The sequence below is a fragment of the Callorhinus ursinus genome, unplaced genomic scaffold, assembly GCF_003265705.2.
Source record: "Callorhinus ursinus isolate GAN/ISIS: 27379988/994484 unplaced genomic scaffold, GSC_fseal_2.0 scaffold104, whole genome shotgun sequence".
NCBI lineage: Eukaryota > Metazoa > Chordata > Mammalia > Carnivora > Otariidae > Callorhinus > Callorhinus ursinus.
Genome location: NW_027397166.1, coordinates 1,398,230 through 1,412,952, shown reverse-complemented (window position 1 = coordinate 1,412,952; position 14,723 = coordinate 1,398,230).

The window sequence follows — 14,723 nt, the reverse complement described above, 5'->3', positions numbered from 1 at the left end:
CTCGTGATGGGTAATAAGTAGGGCATGTACTGCATCTAGTACTGGGTGTTATACAAAAACAATGAATCGTGGATCACTACATCAAAAACTAATGATGTATTGTATGGTGACTAACATAACATAATAAAATTTAAAACATAAATAAAACAACACAAAAAGAGAGAGGTGAACCATAAGAGACTTCTAACTCTAGGAAAATAACAGGTTTGATGGAGGGGAGGTGAGTGTGGGGATGGCATAATTGGATGATGAGCATTAAGGATGGTGCTTGATGTGATGAGCACTGGGTGTTATATGCAACTGATGAATCACTAAAATTTACCCTGAAACAAATAATACATTACATGCTAACTAACGAATTTAAATTTTAAAAGTAGGAGACTGTGGACTCCGGGAAACACACTGAGGCTTTTAGAGGGTAGGGGTGTGGGGTGATGGGTTAGCCTGGTTCTGCGTATTAAGGAGGACATGTATTACATGGAGCAGTGGGTATTATACGCAATCAATGAATCATGGAATACTATATCAATAACTAATGATGTATAGTGACTAACATAACATATTGGAAAAAAATTTTAATGGAAAAAAGTGGTTTATGTATACAATGAAATATCACTTAACCATAGAAAAGAACGCAATGTTGCCATTTGACAACTTAGATTGAACTAAAGTGTATTTTGCTAAGTAAAACTTGGCAGAGAAAGACAGATAACATATAACAATAGCATATAACAATAAGAAACTCCTGGTTGTCAGAAGGGAAGTGGGTGGGTGGATGGGAAACATGTGTGAAGGAGATTAATAGGTACAAACTTCCACCTATTAAATAAATAAGTCACAAATGAGAAATCCACCATAAAAGTATAGTTAGTGATATTTTAACAACTTTGTATGGTGACATATGGTGACTACAATTATTGTCATGAGCATTGAGTAATGTAAAGAATTCTTGAATCACTATGTTGTACACCTGAAACTAATATAACATTGTATGGCAATTATACTTCAATAATAAATTTTAAAAAATGAATAAAGGTCCTGAATTGATATTTTTCTAAAGTAGATATTCAAATGGTCAACAGTATATAAAAGGTGCTCAAAATCACTAATCATTAGGGAAATGCAAATCAAAACCTCACCTTTGTTAGAGTGGTAATCATGTCAAATCAAGAGATTAAAAATGCTGGGAAGAATGTGGAGAAAAGGAAACCTTGGTGCACTCTTCCTGGATTTGTAAATTTGTACAGCCACTATGGGGATCCTACATAATTTCCTCAAAAAAATTAAAGTAGAATTGTCATAAGATGTAGCAAATCCAGTTCTGGGTATATACTGAAGCCAAAGAAATCACTATGTTGAAGAGATATCTTCACCCTCATGTTTATTGCAACATTATTTACATCATCAAAACCTGGAAACAATTTAAATGTTCATCAACAGAGAAATGAAGAAAGAAAATATGGTTATATATAATGAATATTATTCAGCCATACAAAAGGAAATCCTGCAATTTATGACAATGTGGACACATCTTGGGACCATTTTGCAAAGTGAAATACATCAGACAGAGAAAGACAAATACCGTTTTATCTCACCAGTGAAATTTAAAAAACAATCATAAAAAAAAGCGATCATGTTTTTGGTAGTTAGAGGCAGGATTGGTGAGGGACGATTGGGTTAAGGTGGTCAAAATGTGCAAACTTTCAGTTATAAGATAAATAAGTACTGGGGATATAATATACAATATAGTGACTATAGTTAGCACTGCTAGATGATCTAGTTGAAGGTTGCTAAGACTGTAAATCCTAAAAGATTTTATCACAAAAAACCCCACATTTTTTCTTTCTCTTTTTCCACCTGGTATTTATGAGAGATAATTGAGGTTAACATATTGCTATAATCCTTAACAATATATGTAAGTCAAGCCGTTAAGCTATACAATTTAAATTTCTATAGTGCTGTGTGTCAATTATACCTCAATAAAATTGAATAAAAATAAAAAGTTAAAATAAGTAGTTGTTTCTGTTTTTACTGTTACTGCAGTCTGGATTTATAAATCACCAATCTATGAAGTGGCATTTTTTTAAGACTATACTAAAGAAATGTTTGGTTTCAGTATAGAATAGAATGAGCTCTCAAGTGGGAATTAAGGAGTTTCAGTTAGGTGTATTGATGGAATTCAGGGATAGAAAGGGAATCAGTTTGCCTTTCTAGACTATATTGGATACAGGTGTAGAGCATTAGGGCATATATGGATTTTTTTCCTTTAAGATTAGTGCAATGAGATCTGTAAAATTTTCTTGCTTTTCAATCAGATTCTTGTGATTTACATAAAAATATGATCAGAACATTTGTTTTAATGAAAAACATTAACATGTGTATAAGGGAAGCAATGTGTATTTACACAGGACTGGAATGTTCTCTGAAAAACAAACAAACTTCGTACACTCTGTAACTCATTTCAGTCATCTGCCAGAGAAGACTAAAAGAAAATACTGAACTTGTATTTCAGTCTGTAACCAAGGGAGAGTTAATCTATTTTTCTTATTTTTTAAGTTTTTATTTTAATTCCAGTTAGTTAATTTTTTTTCTTTTCCATAGAAAAGGGGAGACAACTCACATCACTCCAACTGGAACCAAAGCTATTTGGTTCTAACAAAAGTCATAACAGCATTTAGTAACTAGAGTAGGGACTTAGTGTATTTAAAGCAGGAGCCCATTTCTGTGAGAAAAAAGAGGTTGAAGCAATACTCTCGTTGCTTCTACTACTATGGTGAGGAATTTAGTTAATAACTGTCCATTCCTAACTTGGTTTTTGAAGAAAATGTAAGCTTTGGAATCAGAACCTGAGTAAGTCTGTTTTCCAAATCTGTAAAATCAATATATAGTAATAATACCTACTTTGTGAACTGTTGTGAAGTTTAGAAATAATGTATACATAAAGACTCTAGGCACACAGGAGAATCTCAACCCATTTATCTCCTAATTATCCTCTGCAGTTGGTCATCTTTATTTGTGTGCTCATACAATAGATGCTAATTATATAGCCATGGTGCCTGATACACCATAACTTGTCCATAAATATCTGTTGATTTAACGAATCTCTGATGTCTGATCAGAGACATATTTTACAGTAAAATTTTCTCTCCATGTCTAAATTTGCCACATCATCCATTTCAGTACCTAAGACCATCAATCATCTATATATTTATAGGGATGATTATACTCGATTACCTCCTATATATTTAAACTTATCTCCTGATAGCTGATTCCTATCATACTGTTGCTAATGGTGGGCTCCCCTCCTCTGCTTTCCTCCTTTTAAAAAGAGAAGGAAGGGGAAAATGAAGGGGGGGAAATCGGAGGGAGAGATGAACCATGAGAGACTATGGACTCTGAGAAAGAAACTGAGGGTTTTAGAGGGGAGGGGGTAGGGGCATGGGTTAGCCCGGTGATGGGTATTAAGGAGGGCATGTACTACATGGAGCACTGGGTGTTATACGAAAACAATGAATGGTGGATCGCCACATCAAAAACTAATGATGTATTGTATGGTGACTAACATAACATAATAAAATAAAATTTAAAAAATTAAAAAATTAAAAAATAAAAAAAAGAAACTCAACACCCCCAGAAACATTGGAAGATAGCTGTTTCCTTATGAATTGGTCCTGCACTTTAAGACTTTATTCCCTTAGTAGAAGAAGGAGATGAGGGACTTAATAAAGACAAGCTTACTAGGTGGCTTAGTGGAATAGGTATGCAGTATAGCATCAGAGAAATAGTAATAGCCATTTATCATATTTATAGGATTTACGTTGTTTAGTAGATGTTGTGATAGAAGGGACATAGAATTTAAAGCCCGTGTTCTCACCATTTTATTAGCTTTGCAAACTTGGGCAAACTTTTTACTGTGTTCTTCTGAGACATTCAGTTCTCATCAGTAAAATGAGAATCATATCCTAATGCTGAACTTCTGTGAGGATTATATAAAATAAGAAATACTCAGTACCTAGTAAATTGATCATTCCAGAGCAAACACTCAAGGAATAATAGCAGTTTTTATAACCTTGAGATCTAAATTTGCCACATCATGGTAATCCCTTTATCCTCAGTGCTCAGTGGTAATGCTAAGTTAGAGGAATTATGCATGGTGGGACTGAAGTGAAAAAATGATTAAAGCTGAGATGGAAATACAGACATACCTCAAAGCCATTATGAGTTCAGTTCCAAAACACTTCAATAAAGCAAATATCACAATAAAGTGAGTCCAATATTTTTTTCATTTCCCAGTGGATATAAAAGTCATGTTTATACTGCACTGTAGTCTATTAGATATACAATAGCATGTCAAAAAAAAAGCAATGTGCATACCTTACTTAGGAAACACTTTATTGGTAAAAACTGCCAAGCAGAATTTGAGTTTTCAGTGAATCATAATTTTTTGACTGTTGGAGGGTTTTGCCTCAATATTGATGGCTGCTGACTGATCAGGTTGGTGGTTGCTAAAGGTTGGGGTGGGGAAATTTCTTAAAATAAGACATCAGTGAAGTTTGCCACATCAATTGACTCTTCCTTTCATTAATTTCTTTGTAGCATGCAAAGTTGTTTGAAAGCATTTTACTTACAGTAGAACTTTAAAAATTGGAGTAATTCCAGCCAAAACCTACTGCTGCTTTATCAGCTAAGCTTATGTAATATTCTAAATCCTTTGTTGCCATTTGAACTATCTTTAGGGCATCTTCACCAGGAGTAGACTCCATCTCAAGAAACCAATTTCTTTGCTTATCCATAAGAAACAACTCCTCAACCACTAATGTTATCATTAGATTGCAGCAATTCAGCCACATCTTCAGGCGCCACTTCTAATTCTAGCTCTCTTGCTATTTCTACCACATTTGCAGTTACTTCTTCTGAAAGCTTGAACCCCTCAAAAGTCATCCATGAGTGTTGGAATCAGCTTCTTCCAAATTCTAGGTCATGTTGATATTTTGGCCTCTTATGAATTACAAATGTTCCTAATGGCATCTAGAATGGTAAATCCTTTCCAGAAGGTTTTCAATGTGTTTTGCACAGATCCATCAGAGCAATCTATGGCAGCTATAATCCTACAAAATGTATTTCTTAAATAGTAAGACTTGAAAGTCAAAATTACTCCTTGATCAATGGGCTGCAGAATGGATGTGTTAGCAGGCATGAAAACATCATTAATCTCATTGCAAATCTCCATCAGCGCTCTTGGGTGACAGGGTGCGTTGTCAGTGAGCAGTAACATTTTGAAAGCAGTTTTTTTTTTTTCCTGAGCAGTAGGTGTCAGCAGTGAACTTAAAATATTCAGCAAACCATGTTTTAAACAGATGTGTTGTCATCCAAGCTTTGTTGTTCCATTTATAAAGCACAACTCTGAGTAGATTTAGCATAATTCTGAAGGGTCCTAGGATTTTCAGAATAGTAAATGACCACTGGCCTCAACTTAAAGTCATCAGTTTTATTAGCTTTTAACAAGAATGTCAGCTTCTCCTTTGAAGATTTGAAGCCAGGCATTGACTTTTCCTCTCCAGCTATGAGAGTCCTAGATGTATATTCTTCTAATAGAAAGCTGTTTCATTTACACTGAGAATCTTGGTTTAGTGCAGCGACCTTTATTTTCTTAGCTAGATCTTCTGGATAACCTGCTGCAAATTCTACATTAGCACTTGCTGCTTCACTTTTCACTTTTATGTTATGGAGATAGATTATTTAAACGTCATGAACCAGACTTCACTAGCTTCAAACTTTTCTTTTATAGTTTCCTCACTGCTCTCAGCCTTCATAGACTTGAATAGAGTTACAGTCTTTCTCTAGATTAGGTTTTGTTTTAAAGGAATGCTATGGCTCATTTGATCTTCTATCCAGACCACTAAAACTTTCTCCAAATTAGCAATAAGATTGTTTTGCTTTCCTATCATTTGTGTTTTCACTGGAGTAGTACTTTCTAAAAATTTTTTATTATGTTATGTTAATCACCATACATTACATCATTAGTTTTTGATGTAGTGTTCCATGATTCATTGTTTGCATATAACACCCAGTGCTCCATTCAGTATGTGCCCTCTTTAATACCCATCACCAGGCTAACCCATACCCCCACCACTCTCCCCTCTAGAACCCTCAATTTGTTTCTCAGAGTCCATAGTCTTTCATGGTTCATCTCCCCCCTCCAATTTCCCCCCCTTCATTTTTCCCTTCCTGCTAAATTCTTCTTCTTCTTCTTTTTAAACATATACTGTATTATTTGTTTCAGAGGTACAGGTCTGTGATTCAACAGTCTTACACAATTCACAGTGCTCACCATAGCACATACCCTCTCCGATGTCTATCACCCAGCCACCCCATCCCTCCCCCCCACCACTCCAGCAACCCTCAGTTTGTTTCCTGAGATTAAGAATTCCTCATATCAGTGAGATCATATGATAATTGTCTTTCTCTGATTGACTTATTTCGCTCAGCATAATACCCACCAGTTCCATCCACATCATTACAAATGGCAAGATCTCATTCCTTTTGATGGCTGCATAATATTCCATTGTATATATATACCACTTCTTCTTTATCCATTCATCTGTTGATGGACAGCTAGGCTCTTTCCATAGTTTGGCTATTGTGGACATGGCTGCTACAAACATCGGGGTGCACGTACCCTTCAGATTCCTACATTTGTATCTTTGGGGTAAATACCCAGTAGTGCAATTGCTGGGTCGTAGGGTAGCTCTATTTTCAACTTTTTGAGGCACGTCCATACTGTTTTCCAGGGTAGCTGCACCAGCTTGAATTCCCACCAACAGTGTAGGAGGTTTCCCCTTTCTACACAACCCCGCCAACATCTGCCGTTTCCTGACTTGTTAATTTTAGCCATTCGGACTGGTGTGAGGTGGTATCTCATTGAGCTTTTGATTTGGATTTCCCTGATGCTGAGCGATGTTGAACACTTTTTTATTTGTCTGTTGGCCATTTGGATGTCTTCTTTGGAAAAATGTCTGTTCATATCTTCTGCCCATTTCTTGATTGGATCATTTGTTGTTTGGGTGTTGAGTTCGATAAGTTCTTTAGAAATTTTGGATACTAGCCTTTTATCTGATATGTCATTTGCAAATGTCTTCTCCCATTCTGTCAGTTGTCTTTTGGTTTTGTTGACTGTTTCCTTTGCTGTGAAAAGCTTTTTATCTTGATGAAGTCCCAATAGTTCATTTTTGCCCTTGCTTCCCTTGCTTTTGGTGATGTTTCTAGGATGAAGTTACTGTGGCTGAGGTCAAAGAGGTTGCTGCCCGGGTTCTCCTTTAGGATTTTGATGGACTCCTGTCTCACATTTGGGCCTTTCAACCATTTTGAGTCTATTTTTGTGCGTGGTGTAAGGAAATGGTCCACTTCAATTCTTCTGCATGTGGCTGTCCAATTTTCTCAACACCATTTGTTGAACTGACTTTTTTCTATTGGACATTATTTCCTGCTTTGTCGAAGATAAGTTGACCATACAGTTGAGGGTCCATTTCTGGGTTCTCTATTCTGTTCCATTGATCTATGTGTCAGTTTTTGTGCCAGGACCATACTGTCTTGATAATTATAGCTTTGTAATAGATATTGAAGTCCAGAATTGTGATGCCACCAACTTTGCTTTTGTTTTTCAACATTCCTTTGGCTATTTGGGGTCTTTTCTGGTTCCATACAAATTTTAGGATTATTTGTTCCATTTCTTTGAAAAAAGTGGATGGTATTTTGATAGGGATTGCATTAAATGTGTAGATTGCTCTAGGTAGCATTGACATCTTCACAATATTTGTTCTTCCAATCCATGAGCATGGAACATTTTTCCATTTCTTTGTGTCTTCCTCAATTTCTTTCATGAGTATTCTATAGTTTTCTGAGTACAGATTCCTTGCCTTTTTGGTTAGATTTATTCCTGGGTATCGTATGGTTTTGGGTGCAATTGTAGATGGGATCAACTCCTTAATTTCTGTTTCTTCTGTCTTGGTGGTGGTGTATAGGAATGCCACCGATATCTGTGCATTGATTTTATATTCTGCCACTTTACTGAATTCCTGTAAGAATTCTAGCAGTTTTGGGGTGGAGTCTTTTGGGTTTTCTCCATAAAGTATCATATCATCTGCAAAGAGTGAGAGTTTGACTTCTTCTTTGCCAATTCAGATGCATTTTATTTATTTTTGTTGTCTCATTGCTGTGGCTAGGACTTCTAATACTCTGTTGAATAGCAGTGGTGATAGGGGACAACCCCGCCGCGTTCCTGACCTTATGGGGAAAGCTCTCAGTTTTTCCCCATTGAGAATGATATTTGCTGTGGGTTTTTCATTGATGGCTTTTACGATATTTAGGTATGTACCCTCTATCCCTATTCTCTGAAGAGTTTTGATCAAGAAAGGATGCTGTACTTTGTCACATGCTTTTTCTGCATCTATTGAGAAGATCATATGGTTCTTGTTCTTTGTTTTATTAATGTATCGTATCACATTGATTGATTTGCCAATGTTGAACCAACCTTGCAGCCCAGGGATAAATCCCACTTGGTTGTGGTGAGTAATCCTTCTAATGTACTGTTGGATCCTACTGGCTAGCATTTTGGTGAGAATTTTTGCATCCATGTTCATTAAGGATATTGGTCTGTAATTCTCTTTTTTGATGGGGTCTTTGTCTGGTTTGGGGATCAAGGTAATGGTAGCTTCATAAAACGAGTTTGGAAGTTTTCCTTCCATTTCTTTGTTTTGGAACAGTTTCAGAAGAATAGGTATTAATTCTTCTTTAAATGTTTGGTAGAATTCCCCTGGGAAGCCACCTGGCCCTGGGCTTTTGTTTGTTGAGAAATTTTTGATTACTGCTTCAATTTCCTTAGTGGTTATAGGTCTGTTCAGGTTTTCCACTTCTTCCTGGTTCAGTTTTGGTAGTTTATACATCTCTAGGAATGCATCCATTTCTTCCAGATTATCTAATTTGCTGCCATATAGTTGTTCATAATATGTTCTTATAATTTTTTGTATTTCTTTCATGTTGGTTGTGATCTCTCTCTTTCATTCATGATATTATTTATTTAGGTCCTTTCTCTTTTCTTTCTGATATGTCTGGCCAGGGGTTTATTAATCTTATTAATTCTTTCAAAGAACCAGCTCCTAGTTTCCTTGATCTGTTCTACTGTTCTTTTGGTTTCTATTTCATTGATTTCTACTCTGATCCTTATTATTTCTCTTCTCCTGTTGGGTTTTGGCTTTATTTGCTGTTCTTTCTCCAGCTCCTTAGTGTAGGGTTAGGTTGTGTATGAGACCATTCTTGTTTCTTGAGAAAGGCTTGTATTGTTATATACTTTCCTCTTAGGACTGCCTTTGCTGCATCCCAAAGATTTGGAACAGTTGTGTTTTCATTTTCATTGGTTTCCATGAATTTTTTTAAATTCTTCTTTAATTTCCTGGTAGACACATTCATTCTTTAGTAGGATACTCATTAGCCTCCATGTATTTGAGTTCTTTCTGACTTTCCTCTTGTGATGGATTTCTAGTTTCAAAGCATTGAGGTCTGAAAATATGCAGGGAATGATCCCAATCTTTTGGTACCGGTTGAGACCTGATCTGTGAGCTAGGATGTGATCTATTCTGGAGAATGTTCCATGGGCACTAGAGAAGAATGTGTATTCTGTTGCTTTGGGTTGGAATGTTCTGAATATGTCCGTGAAGTCCATTTAGTCCAGTGTGTCATTTAAAGTCTTTATTTCCTTGTAGATCTTTTGCTTAGATGATCTGTCCATTTTAGTGAGGGGGGGTGTTAAAGTTCCCCACTATTATTGTATTGTTGTCAATGTGTTTGTTTGCTTTTGTTATTAATTGCCTTATATAATTGGCTGCTCCCATTTTAGGGTCATAGATATTTACAATTGTTAGATCTTCTTATTGGATAGAACCTTTAAGTAGGCTATAGTGTCCTTCCTCATCTCTTATTACAGTCTTTAGTTTAAAATGTAATTTCTCTGACAAAGGGATTGCTACCCCAGTTTTCTTTTGGTGTCCATTAGCATGGTAAATGGTTTTCCACCCCCTCACTTTCAATCTGGACGTGTCTTAGGGTCTAAAATGAGTCTCTTGCAGACAGCATATCGATGGCTCTTGTTTTTTAATCCAATCTGATAGCCTGTGTCTTTTGTTTGGGGCATTTAGCCCATTTACATTCAGGGTAACTATTGAAAGATATGAATTTAGTGCCATTGCATTGCCTGTAAGGTGTATTGTATACACCTTATTGTATATTGTCTGTGTTCCTTGCTGGTCTATGTTACTTTTAGGCTCTCTCTTTGCTTAGAGGACCCCTTTCAATATTTCTTCTAGGGCTGGTTTTGTGTTTGCAAATTCCTTTAGTTTTTGTTTGTTCTGGAAGCTTTTTATCTCTCCTTCTATTTTCAGTGACAGCCTAGCTGGATATAATATTCTTGGCTGCATATTTTTCTCATTTAGTGCTCTGAATATGTCATGCCTGTCCTTTCTGGCCTGCCAGGTCTCTGTGGATAGGTCTGTTGACAATCTAATGTTTCTACCATTGTAGGTTACAGATCTCTTGTCCCAAGATGCTTTCAGGATTTTCCTTTTGGCGCTGAGACTGGTAAGTTTTACTATTAGATGTCTGGGTGTTGACCTATTTTTATTGATGTTGAGGGGGGTTCTCTCTGCCTCCTGGATTTTGATGCCTGTTTTCCTCCCCAAGTTAGGGAAGTTCTCTGCTATAATTTGCTCCAATATACCTTCTGCCCCTCTCTCTTTCTTCTTCTTCTGGGATCCCAATTACTGTAATATTGTTTCATCTTACAGTATCACTTATCTCTCGAATTCTGCCCTCATGATCCAGTAGTTGCTTATCTCTCTTTTTGTCAGCTTATTTTCCATCATTTGGTCTTCTATATCACTAATTCTCTCTTCTGCCTCATTTATCCTAGCAGTTAGAGCCTCTATTTCTCATTGCACCTCATTAATAGCCCTTTCGATTTCGACTTGGTTAGATTTTAGTTTTTTTAGTTCTCCAGAGAGAGTTTCTCTAATATCTTCCATGCTTTTATCAAGCCCAGCTAGTATCTTTAAAATCATCATTCTGAACCCTAGTTCCAACATCTTACTAATGGTCTGTATTGATTAGCTCCCTGCCAGTCGGTACAGCCTCTTGTTCTTTTTTCTGAGGTGATTTTTTCCGTCTTGTCACTTTGTCCAGAGGAGAATAGATGAATGAGAGAACAAAATGCTAACAGGGTAACCATGACCCCAGAAAAATATACACTAAAGAAATCAGAAGAGACTTGAAACTGGGGGAAAAGAAAGAAAAAAGAAAAAGATAAAAAATTTAAAAGAATATGATCAAATATGATCAGACTGGTGCCTGATCAGTGACAGATCAGTGACACACACTAGACTTTGGGCATATTTTGTCTGTTGGAAGAAAGTGTCTCCCAAGATTTTAAGGAAAGAAAAACTTATATATGTACAAAAATAAGGGCAAATATGATGAAGGGATGGAATTTGATTGTAAAGATGAAAATTACAAAAGATTTTATAAAAGCCGTTGATAAGATAAGAAATTGATTGAAAAAAGAAAGAAGAGGAGTTTTCAAAATAGGGAGAAAGTGTGATCAGGCAGGAGACTAGAACAAAGCCATACACTAGAGATTTAGGGTATATTTTAGTCTGTTAGAAGAAACTGTATCCCCAAATTTTAAAGATAGAACAACTTATACATATACCAAAAATAACCTTAACTACTATGAAGGGATAGAATTTGACTCTAAAAATGAAAAATAGAAAAGATTTTTAGAAATGGGATTGATAAGATATTGGTTGAAAAAGGGAAAAAGATAAATTCAAAAAAAAAAGAAAAAGAAAACAAAGGAAAATTTTAAAAATTTACTTTGAAAGACTAAAGAATCAGGGGGAAAAAAGCCATGAATTCTGTGTGCTGTATTCCTCTAGCACAGGAGTTCTGCTAAACTAATTGATCGGTAAACTTGGTCTTGGCTGGCTGTTCTTGTTGATCTTCTGGGGGAGGGGCCTGTTGCCTTGGTTCCCAAAAGTCGGCTGCAGGAGGAATTGCCCTGTCCTTGCTGGGTCTGAGCTAAGTAATCTGCTCGGGTTTGTTCTCGGCAGCTTTTGTTCCCTGCAAGCTTTTCCATGCAGCTTTGCATGATGAGAGTGAAAATTGCGGCCTCCCAATCTCCTCCCTGGAGGAGCCAAGACCTCAGGGCCCCACTCCTCAGTGAGCCCCAGAGAAAAGCAGTCAATCACTCCCATCTCCCTGGTCTCTGGGCACACTCTGTCCTCACCCGGCCTGTGTCCGAGCATTTCTATCTCTGGCAGACAACCCCGTTTGGAGTCTCCAAACCCAGCAGATTCCTGCGGTGCACTCTCATGCCATTCCTCCTAGGGGAGGAAGAGGAGTCTCCCCGGATCTGTCGCTTGTTGGGTCCCTGCTGGAAGAGCAATGGCCTGACAGTCCTGCAGATCACAGTTTATGGCAACCCCGAGCTGGGAGCCCACTCCTTGGCTCCTCTCTGCAGCCAGTTTCCCTGGTACAATACCTGGGAGCTCAGCTGCACTCAGGCACCCCCTGACTTCCTGTGACCCTGAGGGTCCCAAGACCACACTGTCCTAGCGAGGGTTCCACCCCCGCTTAGCCACTGGAGTGACGTCCCTCAGCAGAACAGACTTTTTACAAGTTCCAATTTTGTGTTCCGCTCTCTATCACTTGCCAGTAGCAGCTGACAGAGGTCCCCTCCCCCGCCGTCTATCTTCCCAAATATTGCCTTGGATTCACTTCTCCACACATCCTACCTTCCAGAAAGTGGTCGCTTTTCTGTTCAGATTGTTGCTACTATTCTTTTCTTCGATCTCTTGTTGAGTTCATAGGTGTTCAGAACAGTTTCATCCCTATCTAGCGAATTCCTGGGAGCAGATGAAATTTAGGTCTCCTACTCCTCCACCATCTTGCTCCTCTTGGAGTAGTACCTTTAATGTCCTTCCAGGACTTTCACTTTGCATTCACATTTTGGCTAACTGATATAAGAGGCTTAGGTTTTGACCTATCTTGGCTCTCTAGCTTTTGACTTAAAGTGAGGGATGTACAAATCTTTCTTTCACATGAATGCTTAGAGGTCATTATTAATTGGCCTAACTTTAATATTGATGTGTCTCAGGGCATAGGGAGGCCTGATGAGAGTGAGGGAGATGTGGAAATGGTCAGTTGGTAGAGCAGTCAGGACATAGAACATTTATTGATTCAGTTTACCATCTTCTATGGGTGTGGTTTCTGGTGCCCCCAAAGCAATTACAGTAATACCATCAAAGATCACTGATCATAGATCACCATACTAAATATAATAATAATGAAGAAGTATAAAATATTGTGAGAATTACTGAAATGTGACACAGTGAAACAAAATGAACAAATGTTGTTGGAAAATGGTGTCGATAAACTTGCTTGATGCAGGGTTGATACAAAACTTCAATATGTGAAAAACTCAGTAACTGCAAAATTCAATAAAGTACAGTGCAGTAAAATGAAGGATGCCTGTATTTATATGCTGGTAAAGATGCAAGTGCATTGTTTTAAGTTATATCTCCTGTTTCCAATGGTTAGAGCAAAGTTCTCCAATGTAGGGTGGGTGTACCTCAGTGGAGGAGGCACACGGTTATCTGCTGGATTGTGGGAAGAAAATATTAAAACTTTTGTTTGTATTATTTTATTTCATGTTTATACAATTTATATTTCTATGAATATTTTTAATAGACAAAAATATAGTTATATTGTACATAATTTATACATAAATGAACATATATTGTAGACATATGTTTTTTATCACTTCCTGCTTTACTCATTCAGCTGCAGGAACCCTGCCCTCCTTATTGTTCCTTGAACACAATAAATGCATTCTTAAGGACAGTTGCACTTCCTGTTTATTCTGTGTGAAATGAGCATAGTTTAGATTTTGTTCTGGTACATTCCCCCGATTCATTCAGGCCTCAACTCAGATTGCACTTCCCCCAAAAAGCTTTTCTCAACCATTCTATATGAAATAGCAACTCCTGGCAGTTTCATCCCTTTACCCTAATTTTTGTTTATTCATAGCACATTTATACATTTGTTTGTCTGTCCATTGGCTATTTTGCCCATTACTATACCAATGTATGAAGGCAAAGACTGTGCCCAATATCTCCATCATCGATTCCTCAATGTTACTGTAGGCTCTCAATAAATATATGATCAATGAATTCTCATTTTTTTAAGTAGTGTTCACGGCTTAAAAGTTTGGACATCACTACTTTTGAGACAAGAGAGGGTCACTACAAAATTAGCTGAAGATCTTTAAAATAGAACTTTTTGGAGGAAGGAAAGATGGCAGAGGTGTAGGGGACCCTATTTCAACTGCTCTCCGGAATTGAGCTGGATATATACCAGACCACTCTGAGCACCCACGAAACCAGCCTGAGAGGTAAGAAGATCTGGATAGCTACAAAAAAGAATATCGCAGGCGGTTGGTTTTGAGGTACGAAGTGGGGAGCCATGATTCCACAGGCAGATATCGGAGGATAAATGGCAGCAGGAGGGAGCCTGTTGTTGGGGATCCTACACCACAGATGAGTGACAGCCTCGCCAGCTGGGGACGGGGCACAGACTCGCAGACCAGTAGCGGGGAAAGGACTGTAGGATAGGCCCCC